Here is a 22,233-nt window from a genome sequence, read left to right as displayed (position 1 = left end):
CTTAATTTTTATCGTAAGGTCACATGTACAGTATTTAATGTTATCCCTATAATTATCTTATGAGGCAGGTGTTATTATTCCCATTTCATAGATGAGTAAACTGAGGCCCAGACAAATGAAATGAGTTGCCCAAGTTTATGTGGCTGACAAATGACAGTGACAGGACTTAAACCTACATCTGCCCCTAGAATCTGTAAGCACTTTCTTTACACCATACCATCCCCTAAAAATTAAACCTGAAAACAGGACAATGTGATAATGACTTTTGCTTATTTTTCTTATATCAGGTAGACTATAAGTTCCTTAAAAGAAAAGAACTAACTATTAAGTTACCAAATAAAATATTTTTGCAAGTATTAATTATTATTATTGTGACTTATGATGACTGATATTAGGATTTTACAAATGAATGTTGTATAGCTGAGAAGACTAAGATGCAAACATTGTTCTAATGGGTAAACAGAGGCTCACACTTACAAAAAAAGGGAGATCTGCAAAAGTATAGGGATGTGTGTGTGTGAGTGTGTGTATGTGTGTGTGTGTGTGTGTGTGTTCTGAGCACCTACAATGTCCTGGGAACCATGGTGGTCGACAGTCTTGTAGAAATAAGACATAACCTAGCTCTTAAGGGGCTCTTAGCCCGTGGGGAGAATATACAGCAACAATAATGTGTAAAAACATTATTCAGATTATAGGACAGAAAATGTTGCAAAGTAGGCACAAATTAGCAGCATGCCAACCATGTTTGACCCATAACTACATCTTCTTTAGCTTCATGGTGTTTCAGAAATATGAATCAGGGGTTAACATTTCAAATTGAGAAATTTCACTCAAAATTCACACTCGTGGCTGCCCAGAAAGTGAAGTGAGCCCTGAGATTTGTTTGGCCGTCAGCACCTGCTGCCTTCAACGGCGGTGTGTGTATATATTTGTATCTAAGGCCCCACGTTTCTTTTAACTAACAATTTTTAAGAGAACTACCTACCACATTTTCTCCCAGGAGCACATTTGGTACACCATTTTACCTTGGTAACACTGCTCACATGACCATAAAGTCACGCATGACATTTAAGGTGACATACATAAAAATTATCAAGGCAGTATTGACAGGAGGAGAAAGGATTAAGGAACATGTGTGTGGGTGGGTGCAGGTAGAAAGGAGTGATGAAGATAGAAAGGTGATAAAATTATACTATTTGACCTCCCCCCACCTTCCTTTTCTGTCTCTTTCCTTCCATCTCTCCCTGTGCATACACTTGTCATGACTTCTCCCAAGCTTGTGTTCTTTCTGCTGTGGTCCAGAGCGTGGACTAAGGACAAAGGCAACTCTAGATGCTCTAGACAACCCTCATCCCAGATCTGGAGGGCACTACAGAGCTGCCTTAATGGGAGGTTATGTGAATCAACTGCCTCTTATATGCCTGGCTCAAGACAGGGAACAAAGTGTAGGGTTGGAGACAGATAGGGAGGTGACTGGCAAATGCTCAGGACAGAATAAATGAATCATTTATGTAAGTGAACACATTAATTGCATGTCCTGATATGTTCATCTCTCAACCTCATGCCTACTGCGAGGAGGCAGTATTTGTATCTCTATGGAACTTTTGTATTTCAATATGTTTGGACTGAGTTAATATGCACATCTACTGATAAATGTCTTTAAAGATGGTCTATGTTATCTATTGAGAGAACACATGCTTTGAAGCATGTCCAAATGGCCTTCAAAGTCAATACAAATTAAAATGAGGCTCTATCTGCAAAAGGCAAACACTGCCAATTAAAACTTCACTATTTGGCCTCAGAGGGATACCCTCAGCTCTTTCCTCTTTAATCTGTGAATTATCTGCCTTGTCAGGAATCTCATGGAGAGTAGACAGAGTGGGCCAGTGTGGGACCTAAAAGAAGGGGACAACCGTTTCTAAGGTACCTACCATGTCCCCAGCTCTATTAAATGTGTTAATACATCAACTCATTTAGTCTCCCACAGTTAAATGTGAACCACATGCAGGAGATATTTTGTTTCTTTGTTCACCCTTGTACCTGCAGAACAATTCCTGGCACAAAAGAGGTGCTTGTTCAAGCTATTCTCTACTAGCCCTCAGAGCCGATCATTAACTTACCCACCGGGTGCTCTCCACTGTATCTCAGGGGCTAGAAGCCTGAGAACCATAGTCCCAGAATCTCCTGTCAGCAGGGTGCCAGCTTAGTGTCTTCCAATCGGAGTAACTTTTGTGAATTTTGGGATGTGGAAGGGCGGTGGCAGACCAGCAGAGGATTTTGCATTACTGCCACTGCTTTAGCCTCTCACAGTTTCCTTAGACTCCACAATTCACTGTTACTCTCCAGTGAGAAACTATGACTCAGGAAATGCCTTCTTCAATTTTCTCTCTTTGGGGATAGCTGCCCCTACCCCCTGACTATCATTCCTCCAAACTTTCCAATAATTACTAAGCCCATGAATATCCTAAATTATATCTCTTTCTTCTTAAAATACGTAAAATGTGGTCTCTTTTCCTGACTGATTTAAGGTTCCATGAATATTTGTTAAACTGAGTGAAAAAACAACCAATTCAATGGGCAGAATCTCTACCTTGCAGTTGTAGGACTGAGGCTCTGAGAGATTAAATAATTTGAGATTACACGGCAGATTCTTAAATGTCAGAGCTCAGACTTGAGCCCTAGACTGTCTAATGCCAAGTACTTTTGCTTTTTCCATTCAGATGCTGTCCTTAGTGGGTATGGCATACTGTGTTGCTGCCAAAATCTTATCTCAGAGGTTGAGAGCTATTGTTTTCATTGTTCCTTCTGCTGGTGCACCATTGTGGCTGGAAATCTCCTCATAAATTGGAAGGGTACATTAGTTCCCAAGACAATCTGTCTACTAAATATGTATTAGACCTGGAAGGACACCCTGTTAAAAAGGTACATTATATTTGCATTATCAGTGCAGATACCAAGTGTGTGTGGTCCAGTAGAAGCTTACAATGTACTCATTGAGTGTGTAAATAAATGCATGAAAGCTCATGGGTTTTGCTTGGCCAGAAGTTCCTCTAAAGATTGCATGCTCTGACTCAGGTGTCACTTGGGTCCTAAACCACTTCTGGGATGGTAATTCCATTAACCTTAGTGCCTGGATCGCATCCATCATTCAGCACAGCAACAATGTCTCTTAGGCTGTTGATTTTCCTTGAGAAACCTCAGTTGTCAAGAGCATTGTAATTCTGAAGCAGATCCGGACAAGAATTCACCCCTACTTTCCAAATGAAAGACCGAGGCACTGAAAACTATTAACCTACATCTATTGTAATGTAGTAGCAAAAGCACTGCATTTGAAACCAAACAGATCTGGGTTCTCATCCTAATTTCTGCTGCTTACTAGACCTGAAACCTTGGGCAAGTTGTTTCTGTGGCCTCAGTATTTTCATCTATGTATCCCTAGATACCTCTAGAGCTACTGGAAGGATGAGCTATAGCAGACAGAAAGCACCTAGCACAGCATCTGACCAGTGGTATGCATTCGGGGAGTGGAAATAGTGGTGCCATCATTAATAGTGAGGAAGGGTTTGCTGATACACAGGCTGTCATCCTGTGGGTTGGTCCATGTTATTCCATGGCTCTCCAGTCCCAAACTGGCAGCAGTGGTGTAGAGGGACACTTAAAAACATGTTTTTCACATTCATAATTATACTACCTACAGAGGTTATATAATTGCAAAGAATTAAGTGTCTGCATTTTATAACTTCTGTAGGCTTCACGGTGTCTGGTGCCTTTGGGGTGGGGGAGTGGGAATGGCTGGCACAGAGTGGGTGGAGCATAATCGTCATACTGCACTTTCCCTTAAGATGAGATTCAAGATTAGACTAACTAGAAGATTCTGGGGGTGGACAGGTAGAGTTGGGCGCCTTTTGCATGCTAAGAGGTAGTAGCTAAAGCTATAGCAATGAATGAGGTCATGGATAGTTTGGGATTAATTAGGGGAAAGCCAAACCACACTTGACCTCAGAAAACTCATAGTACTAGACTCTGTTTGGCACACAGCAGATTCTCAATGAATATTTGTTGAATTAATAAATAAATATCAGATGAGAAAGTATATCAATATTCCTTGAAGGGCTTGTGTTCCCCATTTCTCTTATGATCTAGTCTCAATTTATCTTTCAAAAGCTAACCGAAGTTAAGTGTACTTCCTGAATATTCTGAGTCTTCCAGTTTGAAAAAGTCTTCTTCTTTTTTTTTTATATTAACATATAATGTATTATTTGTTTCAGGGGAAAAGGTCTTCTTCTGAAAGCCCATCACTCAGCACTAATATTTATTTCTTACTTTACCGAGACCTGGCAGGCACTGTGAGTGCCTGCTTACATCGCCTAAGTTCCAACTAGACTTTGAGGACAAAAACCATATTTTCTTGCATGGTCAAAAATTCCTCCATGTCCAGCAGGGTGCCTGGCTACACGAAGCTTCCAATAAATAGAAAGTCAGAGAAGGAAAAAAAATGGAATGCTTTGGAACCTTAAAAGTGTTGAAAAATGAAATGTGTGCACATGAATGACTAAGTGCTCAGGTTGGCGAAGATAAAACTTTGAGGAATCCTAAGGAGGGCACTGAGTGCTCATAAAAGTAGAACTGGAGCATGAAGGAGAATTATGGAAGGAAGAGGCTGGTAGAGTTGGTTCCAGGAGGGAAGAGATGGGCTCTTCTTCATTCCTCAGCCACACTTGGGTTACCTGCTTCTGTTAAATATTGTGTTAGGCAATGCGGGTATAATATGTCAGGCATAGTATCTGCTAAGAACTTGACATTGTGCTGTAGAGATAGAGCAAGGAAAGAGGTACAACATAGCACACAGCTCAGAGTAAAGGAGAGTACAAAAAGGGGGTACACTTTCTCAAGACGAGATTAGCTCTTGGGTGCTCTATCTCTGACAAAGATGACTGGAGGGATATGACAGACATCGTGATTCGGGGAGTAAACAAGCTTGAAGAAGGAGAGATCAGAGAGAGAACTTCAAGACTGTAAAGTTTACCATTTGCTTTCATATTTCAAATGCATTTGTTGTTCAAACTACAATAATAAATATTCAAACCATCATGTGCCCTAGACAAATGAGAGCCAGACCTGGTGTGCCTTTGTCCAACCACTACATAACATGCCTACAAGAAAATGAATAATCTTGATTGCCCTTTGGGAGGTTCTCTGGATGTTTTTCAGAGAATGAGGAGTTCACTGCCATAGAAACAGGGTTGGAGTTCTCTGTCAGCTCTATAGGTTTTAGGACTGAACAAGAAGGTGACATACACAAGGGTCCATGGGTGTTGGGAGAAAGTCAAACACTATCACATTCCACTGGGATTTTTCTCAGGCTCCTGCCCAGCTTGACCCACTACCTTCCATGTGATTTTTATAAACATGTATGCCAGCTCTCTGCTTCATGCTTTCAGTAGCACTGTTTTTTAGATCAGCCTAGCCATTGCTAGACAGATCCTCATTATCAAAAAGTGAAATTTCTTTTAACTGTCCCTCTATGAGACCTACTTCTGCCCCCTGCAGTTATATACAATAAGTTTATAATCTCTCATCTCAAGAGGCTCTCTTGTATTTGAATAACGTTGTCATGGTATTTGCTGTTCTTATTCATGAACCTGAGCATCCATACTTTCTTCAACTAATCTTTATCTGAGAGTTTCCAGACTTTTGTTCCCCAAGTGATTACCTCTAGAAACAACTTAAATATAACTCTGTAATAAAGTGATCCCGGTGCTGAGCACCCCACTCCACCATGGGCTGAGAAGAACTGATACCCAAGAGAGAATTATGATTTTCCGAAAGTCACACTGTTGGCAAGTGGGATGGACACAATTCAAAGCCAGGGCTTCGGCCTTCTATACAAGATAAACGAAGAATGAAGTACCTTTCATTTCCTCTCCAACCAGATCTTAAACAATACAATAATCTCATTCTGGCCTTGTCTGCCTATGGTCAATAATCTTCTTCCAAATCCAGACATACACTGGAACTGGCCTGGGCAACCTGGAACGTGTGGGCACCGTTTTGTATTTCTTTAGGCACATCTGCCTTTTGATAATTAAAGCTGCATGCATTTATAGGCACAAATCAAGAGAATGAAATATAGAAAAACATGAATAAAGGAAATTTCAAGAAAGAATTTCTTAAAATAAGCTTTTGTCTTTTGTCTACATTAAAGAACAGATAACCTTTTCTCAGTGCATTCGATGAGTTTTCAAGTGCATTTTCATTCATTTGCCCTTTGAAGTGGAATTATTGCCATTTAAAGTGATAGGCAAACTCTGTTCTACCTACACTTATTAGAGCTAAAGCTGTCTAAGGACATGACATTCAGATTGATGTACATTGCTGGAGGATGGTAGACATGGGGCTGCTGTGAGGCTAATACATTCTCTAATTCACTTGTAAACACAACTTGTGTTTTCATTTTTGTCAATCCTGAGGTTTGGATGAATTTTAGTTTCCTAGTCTCCAGCACATAATCTTAAAAATGGGCACTTCCAAGTGGTCTTCACAAATATTTATTACCAGAAAATTCGAGTTGACAGCATGGCAGTTGGGTCTAGAAACGCAATTAATTTATGCAAAAATTTTAGGGTCTATGCTGGGGAAATTAGTGATGCTCTCTCCAGAAGTAGCTAATTTCCTTCTAGGTGGTCCAGGGTCCAGGACTAGGCAGGGGCAGAAATCGAGAGGGGGTAAGCACAGTCTCTGCCTCCCACTCACTTTATAATCCCCCGGGAGATGACGTGACAAAACACAAAGATAGAACTCAAGCTGAAATCCATGCAAGAAGAAGGGATTTAAATGGAGAGCACTGGCTACATCTGGCAGTACAGATGTGGTGGGCACTGAAGCAGGGTAGGATTTTCGTAGAAAGAAGGTAGAGTGAAAGGACTCTTGCATGCATAGCAGCATCTAACTGTCAGGGTGTAAAAATGCAGGGATAGAAAATCCATTTTCAACCCTTTCTCTCCATCCTCACCTATCACTTTTCTCTGCACTGATAACACATTTTATAGGCTGGTAATAAAAACAAAAAACAAAGAAACAAACAAAAAACAACCTATACAGAGCCCAGAACACACCTTGCTATTTCATGTCTCTGGCCTTTGTAGAGGCTACTCATTCCACCTGGGATATCCTTGGTCCTTCACTTCTTTAAAACACTGTGGAGACATTCCTTTCAGAGAAGCTTTCCCTCACTCCTCTAAGTAGAGATAATTGTTACTTTCCCTGGGTGGCCTCTGTATTTTGTTAACACTAATATAATTGTATTCATACCCTGATATTATAATTTAAATGATAACAAAATAGCAGTAAAATTGTACATGTATTTATCTTTCTGCTAGACTGCGAGCTTCTAAAGCTCAGGGACCTGTCTCACTCAGCACTACATCTTCCAGTCCCTGAAAGAACTTAGAAGACAATACCTGTTTGCTGAGTTTAATTGAACTATCAGGCAGCAATGATTCTTCTTCACTTTCTAGACAAAGAATTTCCTGGCCCATCAAAGTGCTCTATTAGAATATTTTCTCAATCCCGAGCTCGCATTAATTAATCTGCTTATTCACTGAATGCTTAACTTGAGCCAGGAGGGTGTTAGGTCCTGGGAGTGGTAGACAAAACAGATATGGCCCTACCTCTTGCACACCCCCGCCTCTTGTACAAACTCACTCAAATTACTCGTTCCTGTTAATTTACTATAAAATAATATTCTTGCCTCCAGGATAATTTCCCAATTCAGAAGACCACGTATAAAAGCAAATCAGTGTAGAGCATACTTCAGCTGAGAAATCTATAAAGAAACATTCTATCTAGACCTCTGTCCCCCTGGGAAAGAGTATTCTTTGTGCATATATGTATATGTATCTCTAAGTACATGTACATTCCTATGCCAAATGTATGCATCTATCATAAATGAGCAACCTGCAATTAAGGCCCACAGAAGAATACAACCCATTTATAAATAGAATGATCCCCTGGCCCTTCTAACTTAGACCTGCTTAATTAAAACCAGAGTACAGTTTGTACCTTTTAACATAACGGCTTATGTTATGTTTTAAGTTTAAATCTTTTAGTGTTGGCCCTTTGTTTCTTTTAACTCCATTGCAAAGGCCCCACAAGTGTATTTATGTCCTGAAACGGAAAGACAGATAACTGTTCCAAACTTGAAAATAAAGAAACAAACAAAAAATTAATACCAAACAAAGCAAAAAGCTTTTAGACATTTTCTAGTACCAGAATAGTGCTAAACAAAGTAAGCACTAAATAAATATTTTATGAATAACTGAGTACATGAATGAAAGAACAAATACTTGCAATTATGGTTTTTTTCATTAGGGCAAGCCAGTGGAAGAGGTTATGGCTTTACAAGAGAAAAACAGTTCAAAACCAAGCCTTGACCCAGATGGTGGAAAGAACTCTATCTAGATGATAAAAACAAAAACAAAAGACCCCAAACCTTACAGCTGTGCTTTAAATTCTTTTGGTTCTCAATCTTTAGAGTAATGATGTACATTTTGGTGGGTACAGTATCCCATCTACCTAACCCAACCAGCTTATCCTGCTAAAGTCAGGTATTTAACATCCAATGAGTTCCAGTGAAGATTAGAGGGAAGCAGATGTCCAGTTAACCTCTACATTGCCCCAAAGTCCTGCTAGTTACAGTTATTTCTTCCATTACTATGTTTTTATCGTGCCTGGGCTTGCTTTATGCATCACAAATGAAGTGGATGTTTGTGGTGGTGGGTGATAAAGCCCCTGGGAGAAGATAAAAGTAGGAGGAAAGATCAACATTTACTGAGCTCTTGCTTTGTTTTCAGGCCCTGTGCCAGATTTTGGACATACAAAAAGAAAAATAACTGTATATGGATATTCAGTATATGGATATTCAGTACTTATTATTGGACACCGTAATAGGTCTGGGTATACATATTCCTTATTTGTAATTTTTTTGTATCAGAAACTATAGGTATACCACAGAAGGAACAAATCCCTTTGGGCTCTCTCTCATGCGCATATTCATGAAATTCTAAGTTTGTGTTGTCATAGATGGAGAAATTTTATTAAAAAAATAGAAAATCCCATCTGGTCTGTGAAACAGGTTTCTCTAGGGGATATCATGCACATCGTTACAAATTCATCTCATTGGATTGCTTCTGGGTGGGTAACTATCTAAGAATTCTGAGGGACAGATGGATTGCTTTCTATTGTTAATATATATATATACATATATATATATCCAAAAATTTATTTGAGAAAAAATTTGGCAACAGAAATAAATATTTCCAATAATAGTATACTACCAATGAGTGATTTGCTTAAAAACTGCTTAAAGCAATAGAAATGGGGATGACTTTTGTTTATCTTGGCTGCTTCAGCATAGTTTGGATCAAGGGCAGGAGCACTGACTAAATCCCTGGCAAAGCCCCTTCCAGTCTTTCCATTCCATACTTTTCAGAGGCACCATTTCCACTAGAACAAAGTAAGCACCTGCAAGGGACCGAAAGAGTGCTCACAAGACTTTAACAAGGAAGGTGATGGAAATCTCCTCAGAGTTTTCTAAATTTATATGCAAAAAAGTTTCAGATAACCATAATTTAATTAAAAAATTTTAAATAGAAGGAAAGTGTTTTTCTTTATATTTTCCTTATCTCTATAACAACTAAATAGGTTTGGAACAATGCTATCTTAAACTAATTAAGAACATGGCCTCACAACATGGCATTTCATGAATATTAAACGCAAATGTGTGAATTATCTAGTTTCAATTAGGCTGTTGCACTCCTGGCTTTCAGTTATGAGAAAATACTATTTTGTATAGGACATGAATTGAGGTTTGTTTTTTAAGAATCAGATGGAAATAAGAGAAATGAAGAGGAGCCTGAATCACACATCCTGATATAGACCTTGGAGATCTGTATCCACTCATTTATTTTTTGAACTTTCTATTCAACATTATTGAGCCCCTCCTATGAGCCAGTCGATGGGAGGACAAAGAAAAATCTAAGTCCTTACTAATGAGCTCCTTCTGGTGATGGCAACCCACATACATAGATAGTTATAAAACATGCCTAGAGCATTTGGGATATAGCAAGAAAACAAAACCCCCCACTGGTGGGCAGGGCAGGAAGAGAAACATCTAGAACAATGGAAAAAAAAACCCACGAATAATGTTTATTTACTTATTGATTTGTTTTTATTTGTATCCCTACTCATTTTCTCTCTCCTTTATTATTCTGATAAAAATAATTTCATCTGTGAATATGTCAGTGTGTATCTCTAAAAGATAAGGACCTATTTTGAAAAACACCACAGTACCATTATCACCTCTAAAATATCACCAACAACTTATCAAATATCCAGGTGGTATTCAAATCTCTGTCTCATGAATGTCATGAATTTTTTTACAGTTTGTTTGCATATGGATCTAATAAGGTTCATACTGATTACAATTAGTTGATGTGTCTGTCCTTTAAGTGGCTCCCTGTCCCTTTTTTCTTTCTTATTTGTTGAAGAAGTCTGAATTTTATTTTATTTTTTTTAATTATTTATTTATTTGCGAGAGAAAGAGAGAGAGAGAGAGAGAGAGGGAAAGAGCATGAGCAGGAGGCAGCAGAGGGAGAGGGAGAGATAATCTCAAGCAGACTCCATGCTGAGCATGGAGCCTGATGCAGGGCTCGATGCAGGGCTTGATCCCAGGACCTTGAGATCATGACCTGAGCCGAAACCAAGAGCTGGATGCTTAACTGACTGCATCACCCGGGTGCCCCAAAGAAGTCTGAATTTTAAAAGAAGAGTCCGGGATAAGACGAAGAAGGGAGTAGGAAAGGAACTCCAGATAAACAGGTTGCCAGGAGCAAAAAACACTGCAAAAACATTGAGGCCTTCCTTGCTTTCCTTAAACATAAATTTTGTGACCATTCTTATTTTTTTTTTTTTTAAAGATTTTATTTATTCATGAGAGACAGAGGCAGAGGGAGAAGCAGGCTCCCAAGGAGCAGGGAGCCTGATGTGGGACTCGATCCCAGGACCCTGGGATCATGACCTGAGCCGAAGGCAGACGCTTAACCATCTGAGCCACCCAGGCGCCCTGACCATTCTTATTTTGGAAACAATGCTTAGTATGTACTATCTCCGCACAATGCCCTTGTCTGCATATGTAGTAAATTCCTGCATCATCTTCAAGGCTCAGCTATAGAAATTATTCCCCAACTTCTCAATCTCACATTGTCTTCATCCTCCCTTGAAGAATGTATTACCTGGTATCTATCAGTTAACCATGCCAGTTGCTGGGCACACAAGGATAAATGGAATCAAATCCCTGCCCTCAAGAAACTCACTGTGAGATATTTTTGGAAGAAAGGAGGTGATGCCAAATTCTGGCCCATAAATGTACATTTTCCTAAATAATTAAGTTGCAGCAAGTACATGCTCATTTTTGTATAAGGCATAAATTGGAAAGCAGAATTAGAAAAAGATTTGCTATAAAATCATTAACAAAGAGTCTTATTCTTTCAGTTTTCATTTAAAGATGGAAAGCAAAACTTTGTCAATAGACTAAATGTTTAGGCTGCGTGCTTTGTCACTTTTTCTAATGTTCCCATACTATGGAAAGATTATAAGAAGACTAATATTGAAAGATTAGATAATCAAATTATAATGAGTTTAGCTAGTTCCCTATGGCTCACATTTCTACTTTTTATATTGCTATTGGAGCAACTGAAGCCAGCAGTATAAAAATGTATTACCCAGTCATATTTTAAAATGATGCTCTTGATTGTGGAACACCCAGGAACATTCTTTCATTCACTGAAGGGCTGTCAATATTTCCTTAGGTTTGTTTCTGGCCCTTACAAGTAAAAAAATATATCTTCATATTTATCATGTTAGCACCTAATACCAAGTCTTGGGTATAATGGGCAAGAATGGATGGGCTTTCCAACACTTTCTAGCTATGTGATTCAAGCCTTATTTTCTCCTCTCTTTCCATAGTGCTATCATGAGAGGTAAACAAGATAATGTGGTAGCAAACAAATGGGGAATTTAGTTATTATTGGTTAAATAAATAAATAAAATGTACATTTTGCTTGTATCCTTCCCACCCTATCCAAATCCCTGACCATTTTTTTCCCGTCTCAAATAATATCTCCTTTATCACTCTAAAAACAAACAAACATACAAACAAAAAAACTACACAGGGCTGTCTTAAACATCTTAGCACTAAATTATATGTTCTTTCTGTGTCTGAATGTTATTCTCAACTGTAGCCAGAAGTTCTTAAAAAATAAGATGGGTCTCATACAACAGTGATGTCAAAATATTTAACGACTAACTGTGCCAGGCATTAACTCCTTACTGAATCTTCAGTTCATTGATGAGCTCCTTAGTTGTTCCATCGGGGAGATGTGTGAAAGCCCTGTGAAGGGGACTGGAATGGGGAAGGTCTAAAGCAGTTGGGATGGAGGTGCTCACACAGCCCTGAGTAGAAGCTATTTACCAACAAGAATAGAAGTATTTCAGTGGTTTAAGAACCAGGAATACCGTCTGCAGCCTGAATATCAGTTCTGCTCTCTCATATCTCTTTAGCAACCCCTATATGTCAGAAACTCAAAACACTTACAGATGAGCTAAAAAATTCAACCAAAAAACAGTTTCTCTTGCCATTTCTCTACTGGTACAATGAAATCTCAAAATAAAACAAAAGAGTTTATCTGGTTTGTGCTATGGGGAAGTGAAGTTGTGTCATGGGATAATGACATCTTTTAATACCTGGGTGACATATGTGTTTTTAAACCAACATTATCCATCATCCTTCCACTACTTTTAGTTGCTTCTTTCTCTGTATTGAAAAGCTGTCTAATCTGAAGAGAAGAAACCAGAGCCCTGTGAGCATTTCCTGTGTGGCTACTGTAATCTTCTCTAACTTACATATGTTTTCTGAGTATGTCTTAGGTTCCTCACTGACACAGCTGGATTGGGACCACTTGCCCATGACTGGCTGCAAGTTTTCTGAACAGATTTATTATACCAGAAGCAAATGGCCAGAGGAAATATACTTTGATTCTGTGTCTTGTCATTACTGAGTGTTCTTTGGAAAGAGGCTAGACCAATGAATATTTAGGTGCAAGCTCGTTAGGTAGGCAAGTTGAGGGTATTGAGACAAGCTTCATGAGTTAAAAAAAAAAAAAAAAAAGTTTTATGATTACATCTGGATGCCAGAAAAATCATCAACAGTATGAGTATACTTCCTATAGAAAGTAATTAAATCCTGCCACTTCCTCTTCTATGTTGCAAAGCTAGAAAACAATCCAAACACAGCTAATTGAATTTGGATCCAGGAGTTTTAGTGGAAACTGTTACCAAGCCCAACCACTACAATCTTATTCAGGAAACATTTTACTTCCTCAAGTAAATGGTGAGTATTGCCCAACGCTGAAGAACTGAAGGATTGATAAATTGTATAAACTGTGAATCACACAGTTACCGAAGACTAATTTTGCCATAAAGCATGGACATTTGACTAACAAATATTTTCTTCTAGTCTATCTCATTCTCAATGTGAAGTATATACAACTGGCAAACACATCTTTGTCAAAAGCACCCGTTTTTTAGCACCACAAACTTCATGATATCAAAATCCAAATAAATTTGAGGCACTGGGTGAATCATTAGCCTTCTTGAACAGGTTTCATAAGAAGCAAAAAGGGAGGAAAAAAGATGACAATGGTATAGTCTAGCTCTAAAGTACTGTAATTTTGATCTAGGGGACATAAATTTTAAGGCTCACACTGAATTGACCAAATCTGTAGTCACACTGTAAAAAATAAGAACAATTGACTGTAGTTTAGCTTAAAACCCAACTGCCATCATCCAACAGCAGGTTTTGGTGAAACTGATACGTTAGGTTTTCTGTTAATTATACCACTAGACAGATGGCTTCTGGCTGGTAAATTTTGCAATATATTGGCAATAGTGCCAATATAAAAATAAGCAGAGAGTTGAAAAATTACCTGGTTAGTTGTTACTGTAGAGAGCTTTGTTCTCTACCTTGAAGGCTTTCCCTGTTTCTTATCACTTGGCAAACCCCTACTCAACATGGAAGCTAATCTAAGGAGATGCACCATCATATGCGTGGCCTTCTTTCCATTATGCTACATATTAATTCTAGTGAACGTTTGTACATGATGCATTGTACATATCACAAGTTGAAGATGACTGTTGGATGCTGGGCTAGTGTCCATCACCACTACCATCCCCTCCTAATAGCGACAGGTGCCAGATTTTGTTTAGGAACTCATAAGGTCATGGAGAGGTGGTCTTTCAGAATGCAGCCAGTGACTTGGTTTTATGTTCATGGGTAAGCCAGTCCATTCAAACTGAATTTTATGAACCACTCTCAGGATCTCTCTCTGGCTAGAAAGGACTAAGAAAACAAGTTTCCCAGGAGCCATTGACAACTGTCCTGGGATTACGAGGGCATTTAGTCTTAGGGTGCAGCCAATACCAAAAGAGGCAGCATGACAAAACCAAAAGAAATGGGTTTCTTGACAACCTTGTGAGCCACAGGATCAGACTTCTTAAAGTTGGATTTACTGCTGTATTTTGAGGTTACAATTACCAATCCATTCCCTTTATTGAACAAGTCAGTTTGAGTCATGGTTTCTGTTACCTGTACTAGGGAGCAACCTTACCTGCTCCTGTGTTGGCAGTGAGAATCGCACTGTGTTCAAATTGTGGGCTCATGTGTTCATTTCCCTTGGATTATAAACTCCTTGAGTTCAAAGATTCTAATTTTTCATCTTTGTAATCTTAGCACCTAGCAGAACACCTGGCACTCGTCTATGCTTAATAAATGATTAATACAAGACAAAAAAAAAAAAACAAGTAAATAAAGTAAGCTAATCTGGATTATTCAGACCAGAAAACATCTCTTTCCCAAATACTTTGAATATTTTTTTTATATTTGACTTGACTTTCCCATAGAGTTAGATATCTTCCACAATCTATCCATAACATTTTCCCACTTTAATTCAATTCCCTAAAAATATTTTTTCTCCCTTTTCCTCCTAATCGTATAAATAATGCATGCTCATTCAAAAGATACATAAAGCACAAAAAAGTAAAAATCAATGGGATTATCACCCTCCAACATGGACACTACCAGGAGTTGTCAATGTAGAGGCTAAATGACAAATTTTGTTTTGTCCTGTTTTTGTTTGTCTCCCTGGACCATTCCTACTACCATCTCTGCTAGGCAAAATAAATGTGGCATAAACCTTGGTTGTCACAGAGTTGTCAGTTTAACTGCTGTATTTTCTTTTCTTTCTTGCCTTTTTTTTTAAGATTTTATTTATTTATTTGAGAGAGAGAAAAGGAAAGAGAGAGCAAGGGGAAGGGCAGAGGGAGAGGCACAAGCAGCCTCTACACTGAGTGAAGGGGCCATCATGGGGCTTGATCTCAAAACCCTGAGATTATGACCTGAGCTGAAATCAAGAGCTGGATGCTCAACTGACTGAGTCACCCAGGCGCCCCTAACTGCTGTATTTTCAGATTGAGTAAACATTTACTGTAGTCACACTATATGCAAAGTATTTGCTGTGCCAGATGTTTCCACATGGATGAGGGAATAGCTGTTTATTGGGATATGAGTTATCTCAATTACATCTTCCCATCAGCCTCGAGACAGGAATTATTATACTTGCTTTATAGCTAAGGAAAGCAAGGTTGTAAGATTTGGTAGTAAGGAATACTTCCCAAGATGTATTCTGCCTTTCCATCTAGAAACTACTTTAGGAAGAGTAACAAAAACAAAAACAAAAATCACTCTTCATTGCATAATAGCTTCCACTGCATTAAAAAGAAAAAAAAAAAACAACAACCCTAAATCCTCAAGATTCTTAATAATTACAGAGATTTTGCTGCCTGGAACTCCTGGCTGTTAGTTCTTCTTAGGTGGGTCTTTGTATCCAATACAACAGAAGATGAAAAGGAGCCATTGGGAACATGAGGTCTGGACAGAAGAAGGGGCCATGATAATGACTGAAGGCCACATAAAGCCATTCGATGCCACTGCTGCTTTTCAGAACAGCCTGTAAGGCCGGGTGCCACGTGGACACACCAGGCAGCCTTCCATTAGTCCACAGCACAAAGGGTTACAACCACAGTTTAAAACTAAAGATAAGAAAAGGGCACCTGAAATTAACAGGTTGCTCTCTCTGAGCAACTATATTTTCAAATGGCATAAAAGATAAATGGCAGAGAGTTTTAATCCAGCTGACCCTACAGTCACCTTCCAAAGTCAGTCTATGCCTCTGAACTGGAAGAAAAGCCAATGTCTAGCCTCGATGGATCATGTTGCTTCAGTTCCAAAATGGAACTTAAAAAGCTTTTAGTATGAGATCTTCATAGCTTTGGCCACTTCCCTGTTCAAGTGATTTCAGTTGGCTTAATGGGAAAAAAGGTCAAAAAAGCAAAAACAAAAGTCCCACAAAACCAACCCACTGGAATTTTAGCTTCACTGTTCTGAAATATAAGCAAATATTCTTCAGCACAGGGTAGGACTGTCCCTAATACTTTTGCGGTCCAGAGCAAGAACACAAGTACAGGCCCCCACACCTGGGCCAGCCCCTCTTCTTTGCCACTGTTTCTTCTTACACCACAAAACGATTTTCATGTCCCTATGTGAACATCCCAACTCATGAGTCCAAGCTCTGATCAACAAATTCCCATTCCCTAGCCACCTCCCCCACTCCCAGGCAAACAGCAGCCTGTTGGTTTTCCTTCACACCCAGGGGTGGGCACAGCATCTAATTCCTGGAAGTGGACTCAGGGTTGTTTGGGGAAGAAATTTTGGGGTTCTATTTATCCAGAATATGGTCTAGAGACAAAGATCCAAATAAGCCCACATCTTGGCAAACAGACTCCTCTAAAACCAGAGGTGCAGAGGAAGGTTGCCCAGGTCAAAGGACAGTAGTGATTCAGGGTAACTTTTAGACAGTATCTTGAGTTTGGTAGATTTATGGCCTTTTAAATTTTTATATCTTTTTATACTAAGTTTTATATTTTGGTGAGAATTACAAAGACAGCTCAGGAAAATGTGATCTTGATGGGCATAGACCAAAAATGAGAGCAAAAGAAAAGGAAATCTTCAATATTATTTTTTTACACCCTCTAAACTGATAGAGGTTAAATATGTGGGGAGAAGAATCAAAGCAGATATAGGGCCAAATTTCCAAAATGGAACCATGTAGAGCTGGGCAAATCCTATTAGATAATTCCAGTGTATTGTGGTTGCAGTGTAGATTCCAGTCGGACAGGTGTGAGTCCAAATTCTGATGCTGCCATGCCCCAATTTAAATTAGTAGTATTTAAATGAAATTTTCTCTAGTCTCATTTCCTCATTTGGTCATGGGAAGCAAAAGAGAACCTACTTGGTAGGATAATGATGAGGATTAAGTGAGAAAATAAAGGTAATACATTGAGTACTCTGCATGGGACTTAATCAATGATATTTATTATAATAATAAGGTACTTTAATGCAGTGTCGGGGCCAGAGTTATGACCTAATCATTGCTGAGCAAAAATCTTAGAAGGCTATCATATTATTTGGCATCAGTTTGCTTCCATGCTCCCCAAATGAAACCAAGTTTGTTCTTTGAATAATGTAAGGACTTTGGATGCCATTCTGAGAATCAGTTAAAAGTACACTGAAAGGTAATAATACCATCTTTACTAGGTTTCCAAAACAAAAACAGATTATCTAGCTATAAGAACTATATCTAACAAGAAAAATTTTTTATAACCTTCCTATTTACTGTGTACAGTTCTTTCAAAACCAACATCAGACTTTGTTAACATATTTTGTGAAATTTGACTCATAACAAGAACGACTACCTTTTACTGGGTCCCCTTTGTGCCACACAGTGTACCACGTGCTTTACATACAACATCTCTCTGAGTAATCTTCCTAAGTCTCCCCTCCCCCATTTGACAGATAAGGAGAATGAGGCGCGGACCACCGCCACACAAAGCCCCTGCCCTTTTCACTCCCACATGGCTGAAACCAGGCTCTGAACAGCTCCTTTAAACCTCTCCCCCTTTCACCCTTCCCAATCTCTCTCAAAGAAAATGATATATGTCACGTAGGCAAAATGTTAATGCCTCTTTGGCTTTTAATCCTTTGTTGAGAGACGTGTTTTTGTGTGTATGTGCTCTCTCAGAAGGTTCCTGTCACAGTTCATGTTTGTCTTGCTGCAAATTTAATTGAGAATAACTCAAGCTAAATTTTCTTTTGTTCCTATAAATAGATCTTATTCTTGGTGGGTGGAGAAGATGAAAAAAACCATCACCAAATAAGAAGAAACTCAGTTTACTGAGATTGGTACGTTGGTTTATTTCTCGATGAAACCACATTGGATCAAAACCCAGATACTGCCACAAAATAAACCATGGGCTCTGGCATGCGATTTAAAAAAAATGTGGCACAGTAAAATCCAGTGTACAATACATCGCAAAAGTACTTTACAACTATATTGTTCTTGGCATTAAAATATATTAACATTTTCAGGAACCTTCAGCTGTGTGTCCCAAGCTCTACAAAGCCTCACAGGCTGGTCAGACTATCAGATGCCCATGTTTGTTTATACCTGCAATGATTTGCTGAATTTGCTACCTTAATCATTAGTGCTGGAGCCCAGAGGCTCTGAGCTGAACATAAGACGAAAAGACATATTACAGACCCCATGTGGGGCAGCCGTTTGTAGATTAGAAACCAAGTCTCAGGTTACACACCCCTAAGTGCCAACCACAATACATCACTCCTCTAGTCTTTTAAACAGAACTTCTTCAGAGAAATGGAAAGTATATGGAAAAGCTATTTAGGGACAAAAGAAATATGCCTGAAAAATGTGTTTCTGCAAAAAGATATATTCCACATTCCAAATCTGCCAAGTTTTGGCGCAATCGGAAAGTATACTAGGAAAGGCAAAATAACTTTATCGGAAGCATAGTGGTACTGATGACCAAAATTTTTATCAGGAAAATCAAAGAGCTAGCTAAGCCCCTGGGGAAAATTAATGCATCCATTCTTTTCAAAGAAATGCTAAAACAAGTTGTTTCCTTGAGGATAAAGAGGATGTTCTTGTCAGATCTACAGATTCTACATGTAAAGAGAAAGTGCAATTATGCGTAAGGTAAACACTTCGGACAGACAAACATGTATGGGTTCAGAAGACAGTAGCTCCTTGCTGGTGAAATAAAGCAAATGTCAACAAGCCAGATGCACTTAAACATTCAGAAAAATGTCTTGCTATTCCTCTCCATATATAATATGCCATATGACACCACAGTTAAATCTGCTACTGCAAAAAAAAAAAAAAAAAAAAAAAAGTACGTCAAGCTGTTGGTTTCCATGAGATTTGGACAGAGGCAAAGGAACACAGCAGAAAGGAGTCCGGGAAGGTACAGCTTTTGCTTCTTTCCTTCGGAGAAGGAGGAAATGACTTCCTATGGTTTGCTGACCAGGAGTTAGCACTCACCCTGCCTCTCGCCAGGACCCAGAACGAGGACCTGAAGCAAACCCAGCTGAGGATCAAAACGCAGCTTCAGGTAATTCTTAATGGCAATAGGAAACTAGAGAAAACAATTACAAGTTACGCAAATTCAACAGTCATGCCGTGTGCATTTGTTTGTCCTACGGGTGTGTTGTACAGCTCTTTCCATACGAACCAGGCTTTTCTTTCACTCCCTTTCCACATCATCAACAGGCATGCCAAATGCAAATCTCCTCCGGATTCTGATCCCATCCCGGCAAAATGCAGGGACTACCACCATACCGAGTTTCACAATCATCTCCACAATGACAATTATTCACAGCCCCTCAGTTCTGTTCACACAAAAGATTGCAATTTGAATCTTGCCTTGCACAGGTTCAGCTCTGTTGGAGCTGGTTACCAGGCAAACGGGCTGTTTTAAGATTTACCGATTGCTGGGGAGAGTAAGCTGGGGGTGGGGATGGACAAACCACCCTGTACATACCTCCTTTTGGCAGCTAAGAAAAACAATTTCGTGACAAAGAGACTTGTTCTTTTCAAAGCTCCTCCAACAAATGAAACTGACAGAATGAAACCTGAGAAACTTTAGCAACCAAAGAAAGCAGCCTTCCAAGGACCAAGGTGAATAATTGATTTGTCGGGTTTTGTTTCATCTTTTAAGCTATTTTGCTCATTAAAGGGAACTGTGGAATTTGTCAGGAGCCCAAACACTGACACACACTTCTGACAGCAAGTGCATATTCCAAACTACACATTCATTTGCCAAGCTTATTCAACAACAACGATTAGCTGCAAAGCCAGGGAACTTACCGAGCGCAAAATTATTGGAACAAAGCAGGGAGGAGGCAGGAGGCACCACAGGCAGCTTCTCCGTCTCCTTGGTGCCAGGTTCTCCTGTCTGCCGTCCGGTTCACACTTGCCTTTATAACTAAGACTCCGACGGAACTCACTAGCGAAACCTGATGAATTATAAAACAGCCCCTCCTAGACTCTTATATTTTACAGCACAGGGGGTGACCATGCAGCATTCTCGTTCCTTGGGTACATATATTTCCTTGTAACTCATCCTGATAAATATATCAGCTTTGGGAGCAGCGACAGCAATTGGTGCTTGGGATGTATCAGCATTAACCAATAAGATGCTTTCCCACCATCAGTACTGCACCCCCATCCTCCACTTGTGTTCCCCCACACCTTGTTAAGGTGGATCCACCCAACCCAGTGAGGGGTAGGCAAAGATGGTAAAATGCAAAAAGCCCCTGCATCTCAAACATATGCCTAGCGGGCCATAGTATTCAGGGTTAATTCTCATCAGAGTTCTGCAAAGATCAGCCCTCATGTTTGCAGAGCATGTCACAGTGTACCAGACACTTTCGCTCTCTCTGAGCTTCTCAGCAACCAGGAGAGGTATAGCGCTTACAGTATAAATGAGCCACCAGGGCTCAGGGAAGTTAAATGACTTTGCTGGATGTTCACCAAAATCTAGGGGTTCAAGGAACCCTGGCGATGAGGGAGTTCAACCTCCTCACTGTGCGGATGAGGAACTTATAGCAAGAAAGATAAAGGGACTTGCCCAGATACCACAGTTTCCAAGTGTGATTTGATCCTGAACCCCGACCCAGGTCTTCTGATGTCAAGAACAGTATTGTTCTAGCCTACTCTGCTATCTCTAAAGCCTGGAAGCCCTGGATATGAGAAGACATGCAGAAATCAGTAACAGCACCATTGACTGACCCCCAAATCATTATCAGGCTGCAGGGGGGAGCAGCCCAGTGCCTGAGCTGTTTGCTTCTTCTCTGACAATGTCAGTACTATCCCCGTGTTCACTGAATATCAGTGCTAGAAAACGTATTGTTGATAATAAGAAGACTACTGCTGAGTCCTTCTTACGGTGTTAGGCAGTGTTCTAGGTGCTCAGACTCAATTTAATTTTCAAAACATACCGATGAGGTAGGTATGAGCTATTGTGAACAACATATGGCAGATGAGAAAACAGATTCAGAGAGGTTAACAAATCCGAGCAGGATCACAGCTGCTCAGTGACAGGGCTGGAACTGACTCGAGGCAACCTGGTTGCAGAGTCCACACTGTTAAACCTACCATTCCTTCCTACTTCACTGTCAGAGGCAGATGAGCAATGGGAGATTTATTTACTAAGGCCGTTAGTAGAAATTAGAAAAAGATCATAGGTTTTGGAAACAGACTTGTGTTTAAACCCTGGTTTTGCCACTAATTCACGGTAAAATGCATTGGTTAATCCATAAAATGGGTTTGCTAATTCTTACCTTGCAAGATGAAGTAAATCATATCACGAGAGTACAGCGCCTGACTTACAGTGCATAATCCTAACCTGCTGACTGTTCTTCTTAGCATACGTCTTTTTGGAAAATGGATTTCTGCCTCACTTTCCCTTTAAATGGTCTCTTAAAATGTCAGTTGGTGTTTGCCAAGGAGTCTTCCCATCTGCCTGCCTGCGAAGAAGGGGCGACAGCCTCAGAGACGTCCGTCATGTAGATGGCAGAATGTCACCAGGAATGCACGGGCTCTCTGCCAGAGAATGGCAGGCCCAGGGCGCTGCTCTCAGTTGCCTGTTCAGCTCAGTAGCTTCTCTTTACTCCACTTCCACCATTGGTCAAATGGACTCACCAGC

General features: G+C 39.7%; 1 protein-coding gene across 27 annotated transcripts in view; it reads right to left on the bottom strand.

The window, feature by feature from the left end:
- DLG2 (discs large MAGUK scaffold protein 2) overlaps positions 1–22,233 on the bottom strand; it is a 2,208,086-nt gene that overhangs the window by 185,925 nt on the left and 1,999,928 nt on the right. The window contains exon 1 of one of the 27 annotated variants that reach the window (XM_035722721.1): positions 20,394–20,594. The exons of the other annotated variants lie outside the window; for them this stretch is intronic. The gene's annotated coding sequence lies outside the window, so the exon portion shown is untranslated. Of the gene's footprint in view, positions 1–20,393; positions 20,595–22,233 lie in introns of those variants that run through there. 27 annotated transcript variants of the gene reach the window in all.

The sequence above is a fragment of the Zalophus californianus genome, chromosome 11, assembly GCF_009762305.2.
Source record: "Zalophus californianus isolate mZalCal1 chromosome 11, mZalCal1.pri.v2, whole genome shotgun sequence".
In the NCBI taxonomy this organism is placed as follows: domain Eukaryota; kingdom Metazoa; phylum Chordata; class Mammalia; order Carnivora; family Otariidae; genus Zalophus; species Zalophus californianus.
Note: the sequence above shows the minus strand (reverse complement) of the source record. Positions and strands in the feature narration are given on the sequence as shown.